General features: G+C 38.4%; 1 long non-coding RNA gene across 1 annotated transcript in view; it reads left to right on the forward strand.

Moving 5' to 3' along the window:
- Positions 1 to 13412, forward strand: part of LOC107000781 (uncharacterized) — a 66212-nt gene extending 52800 nt beyond the window's left edge. The window contains exons 5-6 of the long non-coding RNA XR_013400924.1: positions 6851 to 7112; positions 13160 to 13412. This is a non-coding gene — a long non-coding RNA (uncharacterized LOC107000781). The remainder of the gene's footprint in view (positions 1 to 6850; positions 7113 to 13159) is intronic.
- The last annotated feature ends 5083 nt before the right edge of the window (positions 13413 to 18495 follow it).

Consider the following 18495-nt stretch of genomic DNA (forward strand, 5'->3'; position numbering starts at 1 on the left):
TAATGCCTTGGAAATGTGACTTCACTGAGATTCAATTTCATTGCATCCATAAAATTGGGTATAATTATAATAAATGTCTATAGGGCTGTTTTGTGAATTAAATGAGAAAATGGATGAAGGGTACTTAGTTTACAGCAAGCTTTCACAAATTATTCATAATTTTAAAGGTGTGGATTGTAATGCTAAAAATAAACATTACCGTCTTTATAGTATTGTCCATAAAATACCTTTTTGATAAGGTATTATAATTTGCAAATAAGTTCAGATTCAGGATCCAATTTTTTTCTCTTAATTCATTTACTTTATAATATAAATATACAAATCGATTTCAAGCACCTCCTTCCCCACTGCCTTGGACGACTCATCTACCTACCTCACTTCCTGGTTCACTGGGAAAATAGCTTCTCAGCTCACCCATTTACTCGAAAGGTGCACTGTCCACTTTACCTCAAGAATGCATCTTAAATTGTCTGCCTGTCTCCTCTACATGGCCTTCACAATGGCAGTGACCTCCAGCTGGGACTCCTATTTTCACTTTTCTCCCCTGCAGTCTGTTCACCTCTTGGCCCAGAGACCATATTTAGACCCCTTCAATGGATTCCGGTTTTTTGTTTTGTTTTGTTTTGTTTTGTTTTGTTTTTTAGGAATTCCTTTTTGCTTTTATTATTATTTTTAGTTGACACAGAACAATTGTACATATTTATGGGGTACAGTGTAGTATTTTGATACATGTATACAATGTGTAATGATCAAATTAGGGTAAATAGCATATCCATCCAAACATTTATTATTTCTTTGTGTTGAGAACATTCAAAATCCAATTTTCTAGCTATTTGAAATTATAAAGTAAATTGTTCATTATAGTCATCCTACAGTGCTATAAAACACTGTAGGGCGACTCTAACAGAACTTAATCCTATTTAACTGCAATTTTGCATCTGTTAATAAATTTCTGCTTATCCCCTCTCTGCACTATCCTTCCCAGTCTCTAGTAATCTATTCTACTCTTTACTATTCTACTCTTTACTTTTATGAGATCATCTGTTATAATCTACATGAATGAAAATGTGTGGTATGTGTCTTTCTTTTTTGCTTTTATTATTATTTTTAGTCGGTTTATTTAACTTAACTTAATGTCTTCCAAGCTCGTTCTTGTTGCTTCAAGTGACAGGATTTTGTTCTTTACGGCTGAATAGTATTCCATTGTGTCTATATATTCCACATATTCTTTATCTATTCATCCATTGATGGACACTTAGATTGTTCCCATATCTTGGCTATTGCAAATAGTGCTACAATCAACATAGGAGTAGAGATATGTCTTTGACATACTAATGTCCCTTTTTTTTCTTGATACATATCGAGTAGTGGGATTGCTGGATCATACGTTAGTTCTGTTTTTAGTTTTTTGAAAAACATTCATACTACTTCCCATAATAGATGAACTAATTTACACCCCACCAACAATGTGTAAGAGTTCCCTTTTCTCCACATCCTCACCAGCATTTATTTTTTTGTCTTTTTGATTATAGTCATTCTAATGGGGATGAAATAACATCTCATTGTGGTTTTGATTTGCATTTTCCTGATGATTCATAATGTGGCACATTTTTTCATAGGCTTCTTGGCCATTTGCATCACTTTTTATGAGAAATGTCTGTTCAGCTTATTTGCTCACTTTAAAATAAGATTATTATTATTATTTATTATTTTTGCTGTGGAGTTGTTTGTTTCTTGTATAGTCTGGATATTAACTCCTGTTGCATGAATAGTTGGCAGATGTTTGCTCCCATTCTGTGTGTTGTCTCTTCACTTTGTTAATTATTTCCTTTGTTGTGCAGAAACTTGTTAGTTTGATATAATCTTATTTGTCTATTTTTGTTTTCTGTGTTTTTGAGGTCTTCTTCATAAAAGCTTTCCCCTGACCAATGGCCTGAAGTGTTTCCCTTATGTTTTCTTCTAGTAGTTTCATAGTTTGGGGTCTTAGATTTAAGTCTTCAATTCCTTTTTATTTGATTTTTTTGTATGTGATGAGAGGTAGGAGCCCTGTTTCCTTCTCCTGAATATGGATATCCAATTTTAATGAATTCCTGTTTGGGTTAGAGTAAAATCCAAACTCCAAACCATGGTCTCCATTTACTCACATAAGTAGATTCCTTGCCTGGTCTCCCATCTCATTTTATATCATTCACAGGGCTTCATTCTGTTCCTTAAAACATCAAACTCTTTTTGTTTCCTTCTTGGTCTTCTTTCTTGGGCTTTTTCACTAATCTCATCAGGATGAAAAGTTCATGATTTGTCTGGATCATTCACGAATGATCTTCCTACTGCAATTTATTCACACAATACCCCTTTCATTTTCTTCACAGATCTGGTATCACATTTTTAACTACCTTTTTATTATTGTATTTGTAAATGCTTCTCTCTTCTAGCAGAACTTCACGAGGCCAGACGCTTTATATGTATCTTGTTTATCTTTATATCTTCAATGTTAAAAGAGCCTAGCACAGAGTAGACAATAAATAATTGTTGAGTGAATGAAAGAATGAACGTAAGGAAGAATTATTGCCCATCCACATCTCCATGGTTAGCAGAGTCAGAGAATAAGGTGACAAGAAGACCCCTCAGATGATGATAATTTACAAGGTGTCTGTGTGCCTATGGGTAATTGAAAAGAAGTACTCAAGCCTGTAATCCCAGCACTTTGGGAGGCCAAGACGGGTGGATCACGAAGTCAGGAGATCGAGACCATCCTGGCGAACACAGTGAAACCCCGTCTCTACTAAAACTACAAAAAACTAGCCGGGCAAGGTGGCGGGCGCCTGTAGTCCCAGCTACTCGGGAGGCTGAGGCAGGAGAATGGCGTAAACCCGGGAGGCGGAGCTTGCAGTGAGCTGAGATCCGGCCACTGCACTCCAGCCTGGGTGACAGAGCGAGACTCCGTCTCAAAAAAAAAAAAAAAAAAAGAAGTAAATATGAAGGTTTTAAAAGTTGAGAAAGAAGTGTATAATAATAGCAAATACATTGAGCTTTGTTTGTTTACCAGGGATAGTTCTAAGAAATTTAGCTATATTAACTAATCAAATTATCTCTACAATCCTAAAAAGTAGAAACTGTTATTAACATTCTTTTATGGACGAGGAAATAGTCACAAAGGAGTTGAGTTAGTTTTGCTCAAGATCACACGGCTAGCAAATGTCAAGGCAGGTAAATCCAAGCAGTTTGGTTTCAGAGTCCATGCATGTGACCACCCTACTGTAGAGTTTCTTACAGGTTCATCAAGTCATCTTTGATACCACATGATGAAAGCAAGGGCCCTAGCTTATAAATGTTTGTATCCACTTAGCCCTTAATCCGTTGCCTTACCTGTGACTGTTGTGTATCAGATTGAAGGAGATGTTGAAGGGTCTGAGAATGTCAGCAGGATAGGTGAGAAGAGAAAGGTCCTAAGTTAAACATTAAAATTAACAACTTACTTGGAGAATATTCTGCAGATTGGTAGGAAAACAATGATAAAGATTAAATCAAAATGTGAAACCTGGCGATAAATACAAATAATAGAGTTTTGTGGAATCCAGAAAAACAAAAAGCAGGGTAAGAATGAATGTGTTTCAGGAGTATGGCATTCAAAAGAAAGAATGTAACTTGACAAGGGTATATAAATATGTGATTACATTGGCAACCATAACCCCTTAGTGAAGAGGAATGACTCACCAGCCTTCATAGCTTAACCTTCTTCCCCACCTACATAATGTTGTTTTACCCCAGCTGTTATGAAAAAAAAAATGTTAAAGTTGTTTTACCCCACTTGGTATAAAAATGTTAAAGTTATGAAAAATGTTAAAGTTTCCATTTAGGAATTGTCCTCTCAACCCCCTCAATTATATATTAAATATCTCATGCATTGTAAATAATAAATAGAACTATTCTAAACGTCAAAAAAATAATCATCTTTTCAGACCATGTGATTTCGATTTCTCTGATTCCATATTTACCAAACAACTTTCAAATTTAAATTCAATTTCCCAGTGCTTCCTGACCTGGACAAGAAAGCACAAAGGAACAAAAAATAAAACACAAACAACTTGTCTGTTTTAAAGCAAAAATTTTCATGGAAAATTATTAAATTTGCTCTCTATTACCAATTTGAGTAATGCTGCTTGAGTATTTAACCTATGCAAGCAATCCTTCTAGGCTGTGGGAGCGGTACAAAAACATCATCCCTGTTCTCAGTTTGCTTTCAAAGTTGTAAGGTGAGGCTGTGTTTGTTTCAGCATAAATGTGGGCCTTATTATCATCTGGAGGAGCTGACCATTAAATTCCTTGACCTGTAGCAGTGGAGGAACAAATCCTGGGCCCATATAGCTTTGAAGTAATCTGTCTCCACCAGAAGTACCTGCATTTCCAGAAGTGGCAAACACTTTTTTCTTTCAGAATTCTTACTTGGCACCTGTTCAAACTTAATTCATGTTCCTCCTCTATCTCGTGAACTGGTATTGACCTGTTCAACCAGGAATGAACATGTTCGCAACTACAAACTAAAATAATGCCTGGCCTTCCATGATACTGACACCAAACACTGGTGCCATAACCCCCTTTTTAGGTGTGGTCTTGGGAAAACTTAAGAGACAAAGATTGCGTGATCTTGGCAATAACTTGGAAGATTTTTATTATTTGCTTACACCAAAAACCCAGAATAAATAATTTAAACCTATTTTAGAGTGTTCGTTTTTCCATCAAGAATTATGTAGTTTGGGCCGGGCGCGGTGGCTCAAGCCTGTAATCCCAGCACTTTGGGAGGCCGAGGCAGGCGGATCACGAGGTCAGGAGATCGAGACCATCCTGGCTAACACGGTGAAACCCCCGTCTCTACTAAAAATACAAAAAGAAATTAGCCGGGCGTGGTGGCGGGCGCCTGTAGTCCCAGCTACTCGGGAGGCTGAGGCAGGAGAATGGCGTGAACCCAGGAGGCGGAGCTTGCAGTGAGCCGAGATCGCGCCACTGCACTCCAGTCTGGGCAACAGAGCTAGACTCCGTCTCAAAAAAAAAAAAAAAAAAATTATGTAGTTTGATAACTCTCTCTTCCTCTCTTACACACACACACATACACACATATGCACACATGTGCACTGTCAGTGCATGAGGATGGGAGAAAGGAAGATGGAGGTAACATTATAAGACTTGAATGAATCTGGTTGCCACTGCAACCATCACCCTTTGTCCTACTTGTCTGTTCCTAACACCTTATGGTCTTTAGCATGACCCCGTAAGCTTTGGTGCGTGGAGCCCTCCTCAGGCTAGTGTTAACAGGTTGACATAAAAATACTCAAAAATTACATAAATTTTAAATGTCCACTAAGGTAAAGGTAATAGGCATTCTAAGATAAAGGGAGTAAAGTTTCTCACAGAAAGGCTGTTTAATTGTTAACAAATACAGCCTCGATGACTAAAACACTGCTGTGTACTCTTGCAACTATGGCCTCAGCTACTGTGCTTACTAGACAAGGCTTCAAAACACTCATCCAGTTTGGATTGAAATCAGAGTAAACTGAATATGAGATTTTTTCTTTCCACCCGTTTTTCTCCTCCATGCCATTACTTTTTCGTAGTTAATGTCTATGTGGAACTAACTCACTGCACTGTTTTTCCATTTGTACTCCCCAAAGCCTCCTCCAGAGTCATAAAACCATGAATAAGAGGAATTAGCAAACAGAAAGCCTATGATTTTAGAGTATCTGGGGTAAATGGGAATATAATTAGGCTTGTGCTGGTTTACAATTAGGAAAGGGATTATATCTGCCTTTGCTCACTATCTATGAAGGTAACCTGGAGAAATATGACTAATTTGGAGGAGAATTATCACGTTAGCCCATAGCTCTAGGTCAGCCTCTCTCTCTCCCAACTGTGGTAACCCTACAGGCCCCTTCTTAAAGAGAAAACACTGGCTACCAACCCTGCTGCTTTATAAATGCTGTCTCCAACCTGGAGGGATTGTGCTCACAGCACAGTGCAATTTTCATTTAGAATTGGGCTTCCAATTGTGTAGATACACCTCATTAGATAAGCCCTGCCTCTAGAGTCAGGGACTTTCGTACAGGTGTTAAGTACTAGAGGAGGGAAAAATCCAACTAACAAATAAATGAAGAAAAGCTTTGATTTTTACTCAAATAAATCAGGGAGGGCAACATTCTTTATTCCAGGTCCCCTGTGCCACGCAGTTCTAAGGTTTGCTATTGCTATTGCTATTGTTTTATTTCATTTCATATTTCTTCACCCCAGGGTAGGAAGTCACATTGTTTGCAGATAATGAGGGTGTGGTTAGATATGGGTTTGGCTTTGTAGAATTATAGAAAAATTTAAAAAGCCTAATATATTGTTTTCCTCCCTAAGGCTCCCACTCCTATGCTTTCCTGTCATTGTCAGGTGTGCCATTTGGAAGTATTCAGTTACATTTATTTAAATGTTTTTTTTATCAGCCTCTGCTGAGGATATGTTTGGCACTTTATTTTACTTATTGGTTTATCCAGTGAGTTGTTTCTCAGTTGTCTAAGGAAATATGTGTGCTGATAACTGCAGCAGGTGTTAAATTGTTTGGCAGGGGTTGTCACTTGGAAGAGAACCAACCCAGCTTGGGCCACGTCCTGTGGTAGTAAATTTCAGCTCCATTGTAGGTTTCTCCTGCTTATTGCTGATTTACATGTTAGGAAGAACATCTTAGGAGGTTCTATTGGGTTAGATGACCCTGTTGCCCTCAGAAATATTTAATGAATCAGTACCTATTAGAAGACAAGACTAGAGACAATTGCTCATCTATTTTGCTCTTTTTTCTCTGTTTTTTTTTTTCTCTTAGCCTTTTCATCATGTGAAAGAGAATTGCATCATAAACCTGCTGTGTGCAATTAATATGTGATACTGTACTTGCCTTTTTCTGGATACCTTTTTATGTTTCATGATTAACTTTGGCTAACAGCAGAAATGGGAGAGAAGTGTCCAGAGAGGGATGCTACTAAAAAGGCTTTATGTGACAAACCATATTGTCAGACATTAACAGAAAATACACCACTGCAGAATGATGGCAACACGCAGAGACAAAGCACCAATGGCCATCACAGGTAACATTATACATGTAATCTCCTTTAAGTTCTTTTTTTACAGGTTATTGTTCTGCAAAGTACATTCTGTATTGTTATTTGGGTAAATTAATGGTTTTTAGAGTTAGAAAATTTTCCTCAGTAAACTCAGTGCCCCCTTTCTACATTTCATGAAATTACTTTTATTTTAGCTTTAGCTTTCATTCTATGTCCTTTTCATTTGAACTATTGGTAAACCAAAATCTTGCTTCATTCTTCTCATCACTGATTGTCACTAACGATGTTTCCAGACCTGTCAAAGATTGCCTGTACTTTTAAATTACACCACCCCATCTAAAATAACCACCAAGTAGCCTGCCGCCTGAAACACACATCCCATTTTATTCAAAAAACATTTCCTCCAAGTTGGGAACTGTGATACAGTCTTTACTTGCTCACTTAAAACGTGAAGATAATACAATGTTTCCAGTCATTCTCAAATTATACTCTGAAGGAAAATGCCCCTGTGCAGTGTTTCAAAGGTTGTATAACCATAAAATTCACCTTTTTGAAAACATCAATTCTAGCCTTGAACTAGACTGGTTGGGATCAGAATCTCCAGGGGGAGTGGCCCGGGAAGCTGTAATTTCATCAAAACACTTACTCTTGCTATCAGGCAAGTTTGGGGAACTCCTCTTTGCATCTATGAACTATCTGGTATAGGGGAAACAGAATAGTCTACAAAGATAGGAAGATATAGGTTTGAGGCTGTGCTTTACCATTTACTAATTTATGACCTTGAGTGAGTATACTTCTCTGAGCTTCAATTTACTGATATGTAGATTAGGCATAATATGGATTATGAGGAGCTGATATTGAAAACAATTGACAGCGAGCATGGCATGGCAGCAACCAATCAGAATCAACACTGGCCAGAGAACTGTGCCAGGAATCAACCTCTTGATTGTTGGATTATGGGGCTTGGGAGCAGCTGATGGTAAGAAAGCCTGGAAGACTTGGAAGTCAGTTGGGAGGTCTTTGGGAGACTGGGGCAGTGGCTATTTACTAACCCGTGAGAAAGCATTGCAGTATTTTCACAGCTGGGAATGCTATATTCATATGCCCATCAGCTGGCTATCAGCCCTGCATAAATGAAAAGGTGGTTGTACATGTTAACATAAAACTTAAAAACACAGTTCCTAGCCAGCTGGGCGCAGTGGCTCATGGCTGTAATCCCAGCATTTTGGGAGGCCGAGGTGGGCGGATCACGAGGTCAGGAGATGGAGACCAGCCTGGCTAACACGGTGAAACCCTGCCTCTACTAAAAACAAAAAATTAGCTGGGCATGGTGGCGGGCGCCTGTAGTCCCAACTCCTTGGGAGGCTGAGGCAGGAGAATGGCGAGAACCTGGGAGGCGGAGCTTGCAGTGAGCTGAGATTGCGCCTCTGCACTCCAGCCTGGGTAACAGAGCAAGACTGCGTCTCAAAAAACAAACAAACAAAAAGAGTTCCTAATACCTACCGGGTATTTAACAGGTATAAGTTACTATTATCTTTTATGGTTTTATTGCTTATATGGCACTTGTTATACCTGGAGTATAGGGCTGAAGAGACAAAGAGCAGGACCATAAATTCATCAATACCGCCAGGGCTTCTAAAATAGGATTAAAACCAGAGTATTAATCTAGCCATAGGAGGATAAGGATGTGAATATAGAAAGGGAATCTGAAATTGGGAGATGAGTCAAAGGGGAAAGAACAGACATGATATAAACCAAGGTTCGAGTGAAACTCATATGTTACCTTAAGCAGAGGTGGAACAGGTAGTTATTACAGGCCATACACAGTGGACAACTGGCAGAGATCAAAGAAGCAGGTATTCTGCTCTTCAGTAGTACATGTCAGGAACCCAGATGTAGGGATTGGGATCAAACTAGATGTCTTAGTCAGTCTAAGCTGCTATAACAAATATCATAGACTAGATGACTTAAACCATAAACATGTATTCCTTGCAGTTCTGGAGGCTGGGAAGTCCAAGTTCATGCCAGCTGATTCAGTTTGTGGTTAAGGCCTTCTTCCTGGTTTTCAAATGGATGCCTTCTTGCTATATCCTCTCTTAGTGGACTGAGAAATCATCTTTCTGGTGTTTTTCTTATAAGGGCACTAATCCCATCATGAGGGTTCCACCCTCATGACCTAATTACCTCCATTCCACATATGATTACATTAAAAATTAGCCTTCAACAAATGAATTTTGGTGGCATGCAAACATACAGTGTCTGCCATTAGGTGAGGGCCCAGCTAATAAAGGTGGTCAGGGATAGGAACACAGTCTTGGGGAAACTTGGTTGCACTAGTCACAGTGTTATGATAGAAAATAAATTGATTTAGTATGGAGATTAAACTTCTTAAATACAAGCCCTGAAATTATCTGTGTCTAAGGACTGGGCTGATTACAGTATATAGATGAAGGCTAAGCAGATATTTTTCCAACTGCTACTCTGATCTATATGGGAAGAGCCAAACAATGCTAGGGGATACTGGGAAAGGATTGGGTAAGAAAGGAAGGCAATGACCTGCAGAGGGACTGGGCTGGGAAACAGAAGTCAGCAGGCATGGAAATTGCCTGTTGGGGATGTCATTCTTTGTCAACTCACACTCACCAGTAATTCCCACCTCTAGTCCATTTTTCTCTCGTTCAATGACATCTGCTCTCCAAGTCATGTAACTGATGGAAGCATATCTGCATTACCCCAGGAAAGGATTATATACATTTATTAAATGGAAACAGAGCTAATTGTAGAAAACTTAACTTAAAAAAAAACACAAAATACTACTCAAGGTAATGAGTGACAGAAGTGTAGCCTGCAAATCTGTCACTGAACCACTGCTGGAAGGAAGAGGAATCCAGCTGCTGGCACCTCTGTGGTGCCAAATCTGAGTAAACTTCATGTTTTGTAACCCACAGCAGTATTGATTATTTTCTGTTGCCTTCTGTGGGAACCAGAAATAATTGTAGCAAGAAGGCTGGCCATGGGCAAGAAGAAAAAGGGGTTTCCAAGTAGCTCAGGAAACACAAGGGAGGGGAGCATCTATTGACTGGAACCTCAGGGTCCTGGGTTACCTTTTGAAACCTGCCTCTTCCTCCACAGAGCTCTCGCCAGTGTTGATGTGGAGTAATGGGGAACATTTCTTCATTCCATTATCAGTAAACTCTAAAGGGAAGTCTTACCAAACCAAACTGCCTGCTGGTTGCTCTTATTTCTAAATTTTAAGCTGGTGACTAGAGTCACTCACAAAGTGGGTACTTGGTACTCAATGACTTAAATAAATGCATATTATTTATATCTTTAAATTAGTTTCTTTAGGCACCTCCTGTTCTAAGAACTGTCACAGTTAAGCTGAAGAGGGCGAGTTCGAGCTGGAAAGAGAGTTGCTGTTTCTTGAGTTTAAATTAAATCCTTGACATTATAAAGCATTACAGATACATTACCATTGTCGATTTTGTCCTGTTCATATGTTTTTGCTATTGCATTATTCAGAATTAAGTTAAAAATTCTTTTTTATTGTGTTTGAATGTTTCTAGGATGTGGACAGATCAATATTTCTAGCCTGTGCACACACTCTACCTAAGGGCTGTGAGTCATATTTGCTTTGAAAGAAATAGCACTTAAGGACTGTCAGTCAAGTCAGTTGTAAGAAACATAGAACCCTTTAAGAATTACTCTGCCTCCCCCTCACATCTAAATATAGCTAACCGGTTGGAGTGTCTAAAACAGACAGTGAAGCTGTATTTTTAAAATGGTGCAATTGCAATTAATCAATGTGAATAAAAAGCTATCAAGGTGTTTTTACCTATACATATCAAATATATAACTTTTATTAAATTAAAAATTGTATAACATGATGAGTAATGAATATGCATAAGGAAATGACCCAGGTTCTTCAAGTCATTTGTAGGTCAATATTACAGTATTTTACTTTTATGGATCCCTATAATCTGGTTGAGAAAGCACTGGATGGGGTGTGTGAAGATGGGATTTCTAGTATCCACTTGATCATTGCTTAAGTGTATAAATCTGGAAAAACTATCGCCTTCATCTCTTTCTTCCAAGGTCTGAGTTTCCTTTCAGACTACACATTAAGAGCTACGTATTAAGAATTAACACTGTATCTTCAGGCTCATTTCCTTGTCTCTGTGAGAAGTTGGAGTTAATATCAATATAGCTTGATATAGAAACAATCCGCCTTTAACTGTACAGCTGGTTTACCCAATTAAGATCTGTTTAATGCTCTTGAAAGTAAATAAAAGCAAAATTCTTCCTCTTGTGTCTAATATACTAATGGCACAACAACAATGTAATCAGTGACTACTTACCTTAGGCTCCTCCCTGTGCTGGGTGGGTGTGTGTATATTGGATCTGCTCCCTGTATGTACTCCTATTTACCTATCACGTAATTTATATTTGGATTCTTCTGGCACATTACTGCCGGGAGTGCCAATAAAGGAGCCATACTGTGCCCTAATATCCTTGATTATATTTGTATCAGTGTCTACAGAGGTTATATCGGCAGACGGAACAATGGACTGTACCATTAAATTAGCACAATTTTGCAGCATCGCCTGGCAGAAGCTCACATTTAATCCAAGAGGTTATTCAACCCTATCCAATATGATTACTCTATAAATATTTGCCCAAGCTCAGCACCAGCCGTTATATCACTAATCACACACAGGTTTGTTATAGCGAAGACCCCCAGTGTCAGCAATTTGAAAAACAAAGCTAATTAGTTTTGATTTAGGGATGAGAAGACTTATTAAATTGAAAGCGAACAGTTTACATAGTATAGTGGCTATTTAGAGCACATATGAATGTGAAGGAGATGTATTGTTGTTTGCATAGGATTTTGAGTAGGAACAGAAAGACTAAGCTAGTAATTCAGAGATATGTGATGGCCAGTGGCTGCAACCAGTGATGGCTGGGGGACTTGCGGGGTCGGGGGTTAAGGGGAGACAACAGAAACATCCCTTAAAAGTACCACTCCAAACAAACATACATCTAAGTAAATGGTATATTGGCAACCAGCTTTAGGATAAGTTCCTGATTCCCCTTCCCAAACTGAGCACTGCCCCTAAACCTCTCCGACAGAGAATTCTGGGACCAACACCAGTATTGGTCCAAAGGTGGCAAAGAAGCCCCTCACCCCTACATCTCTCAGCCACCAGCCTACTGTGACGCTTGCGTTTGTTGGTTTTATTCTTATGTCTGCAGCCTTTAAAAATCTATTTTAAATTGCGGAGATCTTAGTAACATATAACCTTATCACCACGAAATAGTGCAGTACTATTTATTTAGTTTTTGAATGTCTAAAACTAAACTACTATCTAGTTTTTGAAAAGCAGTCTCATTCGATGAAGAAGACATTTACCCTGACGAAAGAAAGAGAACTAACATTAATTGAACCTTTGATTGTGCCAAGCACTGCATTACCCTCTTTAAATATTCTCTCATTTAATGTAATACTCATAATAATTTTATTCGGTAGGGATTATTTCTTCCTTAGAGATGAGGAAACTGGGACCTAGTGGAGTTAAATAACCTACCTGAGGTCGTCTCACACTGACTTCGGTTGACAACCAGCTTCTTCCACTAACACTTGAGATCTTGGATAAATTGCTTCCCTTCTCTGTGTCACTTGCCTTTTCTGTGATGTAAGAGTAGATGAAATCACTCATCTTCCAACTTTTGTGATTGTACCATTTTGTTAGTAAAAAAGAAAAAAACTGAGCATGCGCCCTTTAATATATTGACTATTTTAAATAATAAATATGTAGTATTTTGAATGCATTCATTTAAGAATTATCTCATTTCTTTCAAATTTTACACTAAAAATATACACAGACATATAAATTTTAATAGATTTTCCCCTTGATATCAATGGATCAAGATTCATGTGCACCCGACTTTGGAGACTACTAGAATAGATGGCTTCCATGGTTTCTACAAGTTCTGTATGTATGATTGTAGGGTTTCTGGTCAGCTTTGTAAATCACAGAAAGAATGCACTGATAAAAATGTTATTGACATAGGTATTGACAAGCCAGAGAAGACTGGAAAAACTGGACCAAGAAATTAGTTCTGTTGGAAGGCAATTTGAAGGAACTGGAAACTCAACAAATGAGAAAGAAGAAGTCAGAATCACAGAAAGTGATATAATCAAATAATAGTAATGATAAATGCAAGAGAATACTTTCCATGTGCCAGTGTGTCCGGAATTGGCTCCTTCCGGTGGGTTCTTGGTCTTGCTGACTTCAAGAATGAAGCCGCGGACTCTGGCGGTGAGTGTTACAGTTCTTGTAGATGGTGTGTCTGGGGCTTGTTCCTTCAGACGTTCAGATGTGTCCAGCATTTCTTCCTTCCAGTGGGTTCGTGGTCTCGCTTGACTTCAGGAGTGAAGCCACAGACCTTGGCAGTGAGTGTTACAGCTCATAAAGTTAGTGCGGACCCAAAGAGTGAGGGGCAGCAAGATTTATTGTGAAAAGCAAAAGAACAAAGCTTCCACAGCGTGGAAGGGAACCCTAGCCGGTTGCCTCTGCTGGTTCCGGTGGCCAGCCTTTAGTCTCTTACTAGGACCCAACCATGTCCTGCTGATTGGTCCATTTTACAAAGTGCGGATTGGTCCATTTCACAGAGTGCTGATTGGTCCGTTTTTACAGAGTGCTGATTGGTGCGTTTACAAACCTTTAGCTAGACACAGAGCGCTGATTGGTGTGTTTACAATCCTTTCGCTAGATGGAAACATCTAGCTGGATACATCTGAACATCTGAAGGAATGTCTGAAGTTCTCCAACTCCCCACTTGACCCAGGAAGTCCACCGGGCTTTACCTGTCACCAGGCCCTGTTTTAAGCACTATTTATTTATTTATTTATTTAATCATCACACAAACCCCATGAGGTAGGTACAATGATTATCTCTAGTTTACAGAAGGGAAAAATGTGGTATAGAGAGGTCAAATAACTTATTGAAGGTCATATGTGTGTGTGTGTTGGGGGGGGTGTATAGCAGATATATATATATATCTCATTTAATTTAATACTCATAATAATTTTATTTGGTAGGGATTATTATTTCTTCCTTAGAGATGAGGAAACAGACCTAGTGGAGTTAAATAACCTGCCTGAGGTCACCTCACACTGACTTCCGTTGACAGCCAGCTTCTTCCACTAACAATTGAGATTCTATGGATAAGTATACATATATACACACACACACCCATAAATGGCAGAACTGAAATTCAACCCCAGTCAACCACCTGGTTCTAGAAATAAACAATAAAAGGAAGCAGAGGAACAAAGAATCATGGAAAATTGCTATTTCTTAGTGGACATTTGTTTATACGCGTAGAATACAAGCATCCTTACCCCATTCTTAAAACGCTTCCCAAGTTTCCCAACTGATAGGTGACTGAGACTCACTTCCATCCCTGCCCTTCCAGGTAGGCTCATCTAGTATACGATATTCAGTGCATTTTATCTAATTTTAGAGATAGATAACAGATCCAATTAAAACAAATTACGATCAAGAAGGTGTAATTCTGTGACTTAGTATGCTGTTAGAGTCAGATCTATCTTCCAAACATGAGCAGAGAGTTTGCCTGGAATGCAGTCAACACCAATGAAGCAGGGCAGAGAAATGGGGAGAGATCCTAATTTCATTTTATGACACTTGATTCAAGCTCTTACAGAAATTAGACACACCTGTGGGCTACCTAATTATACGAGTCAATAAATCCATTTTAGTTGAATTTGTATTGGGTATTGTCATACCTGCAAGATAAAAAGTTTTAACAAATATACAGAGAGAAGTCAGGCAGGGAAAGATCCCAACGTCTTTGAGATCAGCTTCAGGATTCAGGTAGTTACCATGGTCTTTCATATTCAGACCATGGCAGCTGACTAATAGATGGATCCATGATAGCACTGCAGACATTTTCTTGTTTTTCTATGTGCAGAGAAAAGTCTGGTTGACCTTTGCTGGTAGATGAATTATTACCTACTTCACGGTTTTGCCTAAGAGCCACCTAATGACTAACAAGTAAACTGAAGGATGTGGTCATAATCAACTAAATCAAAACCAGAAATCTTGAAGGATTTATGATCAAAGTTATAGTAATAGACTCTACAAAATCATTAATTGCAAACTCCAATAAAAAATAGTCTTGAAATAATCCCCTATATAAATGTTTCACCTTTTTTCTCAGTCCAAGTCTGTCTCCGTATTTCTGATGATTCTTTTGCTCATATTGTCCCTGATATGGCTCCTTCCCCTGACTTTCTATCCAGTGATATGGGAAGAGATGTTCTTCAAAGGCATTTTTTTTGTTGTTTATTTTCACCAATGTTGATCTTTCCTTTTTCTAAGCCACTGAAGTTGATATTACCTGTTCTACTTATGAGCATGTAGTTATTTGTCGTATTAGTATGTTGTACACTTGTGTGTGTGTGTGTGTGTGTGTGTGTGGAGGAGAAAGCAAGAGAGGTTTCATGCCACCTGATTCTTAGAGGACAAGCTCTATTCCCTGTACATTGAGCAAGACAGAGAAAAGAGAAGAATAGGGGGAGAGTCTAGATTTGTTGCTCAGCCTGAGGGTGGCATGTGGAGGCTGGAGTGCTTTTCACTGCAAAATCAGGCCAAATGTGGAATAGTCAGGAAAGATATAAGGATCTTCAGGTTCAAATAAATCTTCACTGTCTGTCAAAGGAAAAGCAATATAGGTGATGAGAAGATGACTGAATAACAGGCCAGACATTGAGGACAAGCCCTGAGGAGGTCCGGAGCATAGCCATTGAGTGACAGGAATTCTTGGTAGGAAAGCCTTTCCTGGGATCTGGAATGAAGCAGGACCCTAGACTTTGAAGACTAGGTGTAAGCAGAGTGTAGGAGCTCTAGGATTCAAACGGGACATATGTCACACTCTGAAATTAGGTCCAAGAAATGTAATGCTCTAAAATAATCACAAAGAAGAATTAGGAGAGTGATACAATAGGCAGGTCCTTAGACTGAGAACACGTAAGTTCTAGTTACTAGCTGAGTAATGTAGGACAGGTTACAATAGCCTCTCTATGCTTCAATTTCCTCTGCAGTTAAAAGAGGGAGCTGGACTAGATGAACCCCAAGATTTCATGGAGATGCTTCAGGGATTTCCTAACCAATAAATTACTTATTTTCTCCAATCATTAAATATTTTAGACCATCTGAAAGACTCACATATTGCTGTAAATTGTTTTAAATATTAAGATTATCTTTAAGATTTTATTTGAACACAAAATCCTATGGGAAAATATAGTTTGAAAACCCATCTAATCTAGCAGAATATGTTTCTGTGATATGAATATGAAAATTGAGATGATCTATTCTAGCAAATAATCCTAGGTGGTAAGAGATTTGTAAGTTTTGTTGATACTGCTTGAGAGGATCTTGGGAGTAAAGGGCCTAAATAAAGGACATAATACAATATTTGTATTTCTGATCACATATATTTATGATTGCATTGCATATATAAATAATACATATCATAATGAACATTTTCAAAAATAGAGATAAGGAAGAACATGGATACATAAATATACACATATTCCTGTATGTATGTATATATGTGTGTGTGTGTGTTTAGTTTTTTAACAAACTTAGGGCCATGGTTTATATTCAAGAGTGAGTTAGGATGGTCTGGTAGGAGTGTTGAGATTACGAAAGTAATCAAATTACAAGATAATGTAAACATGCCGTAAAATAGGTAAATATAATTTGCTACAAAAGTTCAGCAGAGAATGACATCACCTTTAACTGGGTGAGAGCTTCAGAATTAAGAAGCAGTAGGAACTGGGTTGGGCTGTCTGGATTTTAGAGAGACTGATGTAAGAAAGAAGACACTCTCGGTCAGGACAGAGGACAGGTATGGCAATGGGAGTAGGCAGAACATGTGTAAATTAACCACCTCCAGACATTTATCCTCTCAACCTATTCTCCTTTGTCTGCCTCATCATGAATTTCATATACAGTCAAGATAGCAGTAATTTTTCTACTGACCCCATAATACCTATTTTGTCCTTCCTAAGCCCTTGTTCACGGGGATTGTGAAAGAGCGAGTCTTCATAGTGTTCACAGGAAAAGGTTCCATCACTGTTAACATGACGCACCCTATTTACAGATCTCATTTGAAGCAAGAAGCAATTCTTTTTTTTTTTTTTTTAAATCAGGATAGAAGCTTTAAACTCTATCCCTATATTTCCAATCCTCTTTAAATAAGAGAACAGAAGAAAAGGATTTTGCTCTTACAAAAAGATAATAGACAAGGAGGGCATAATTTTTCACAGCCAGTCAGCATTTAAAGATGATATTGGAAAGAAAAACCTTTCTATATAAGTCACAAATAGAATTCCATAAACAGACTGCCCTATGAGCAAATCTCCAATTAAAGACTGAGATTTCCCAATACTGGTTCTGTAGTAAGATGTAGCATTGGTTTTGCTGGCATGAAAACAGTAGAACACACAGAAGAAAAATCCATTTGACTCGAATTATTTTCAGTTATTGAGTTATTGAATCAAATGATTGCCAGTTTCTTCCCAAGGAGGACTGGAACTGTGATCGAAACCTGCTATATGTTTATTATACATTAATTGTTTAACCAAGATGTGGCTGTGCTTGAGAGAACCCTCTGTTCTCAATCCATCTGTTGAAGCCCAACTCCGCACTCTCATGATTTGCCTAGACCAATAGATTAGACTTGCCCAGGTCAATAAAAAGAAAATCGATTCCTAAGACTTTTCAGAGAGTGGAATACTTTACTAAACACAGTATGGGGAAAGGAGAGGAGGATTGTATTAGACATTATGTCTAACATCTTAATGAAAATCTCCATTAGAAAAGAGAGACTGGGAGGGGTGAGTGGGGAGGACAAAGAGAAGTGAGTTAAAGCTACAAACATATATATAAATTCAGTGTTTGATAGCAGAATAGGGTGACCATAGTTAAAAAAATATATTGTGCTTGGGATATGAACACCTTAAATACCCTGCTTTGATCACTATGCATTATATACATTTAACAAAATTGTACATGTACCCCATACATCTGTGCAAAAACATCTTCCTTCCTTTAGTCATACCTATTTTGAAGTCACATCTGTTCTGCCTCTGAAGTTCATCTTACTCCCCAGCTACTTCATCTCTGTCTCAACCCTTTCCCCAACTGCTCCTAAAGTCTCACTGGCTCTGCCTCACCAGGTTTCTATTCCAGCAACCATCTCCTCTTTTTATCTCCCTTCTATCTTACCTAGACCTGGCTAAACTCTCTCATTTTCAGTAGCCACTTTCTTTTGAGGGTGCCAGGGATTACAAATTACTAATTTTCGTAGGTAGACA

This window comes from Macaca mulatta, chromosome 11, assembly GCF_049350105.2.
Source record: "Macaca mulatta isolate MMU2019108-1 chromosome 11, T2T-MMU8v2.0, whole genome shotgun sequence".
Taxonomy (NCBI): domain Eukaryota; kingdom Metazoa; phylum Chordata; class Mammalia; order Primates; family Cercopithecidae; genus Macaca; species Macaca mulatta.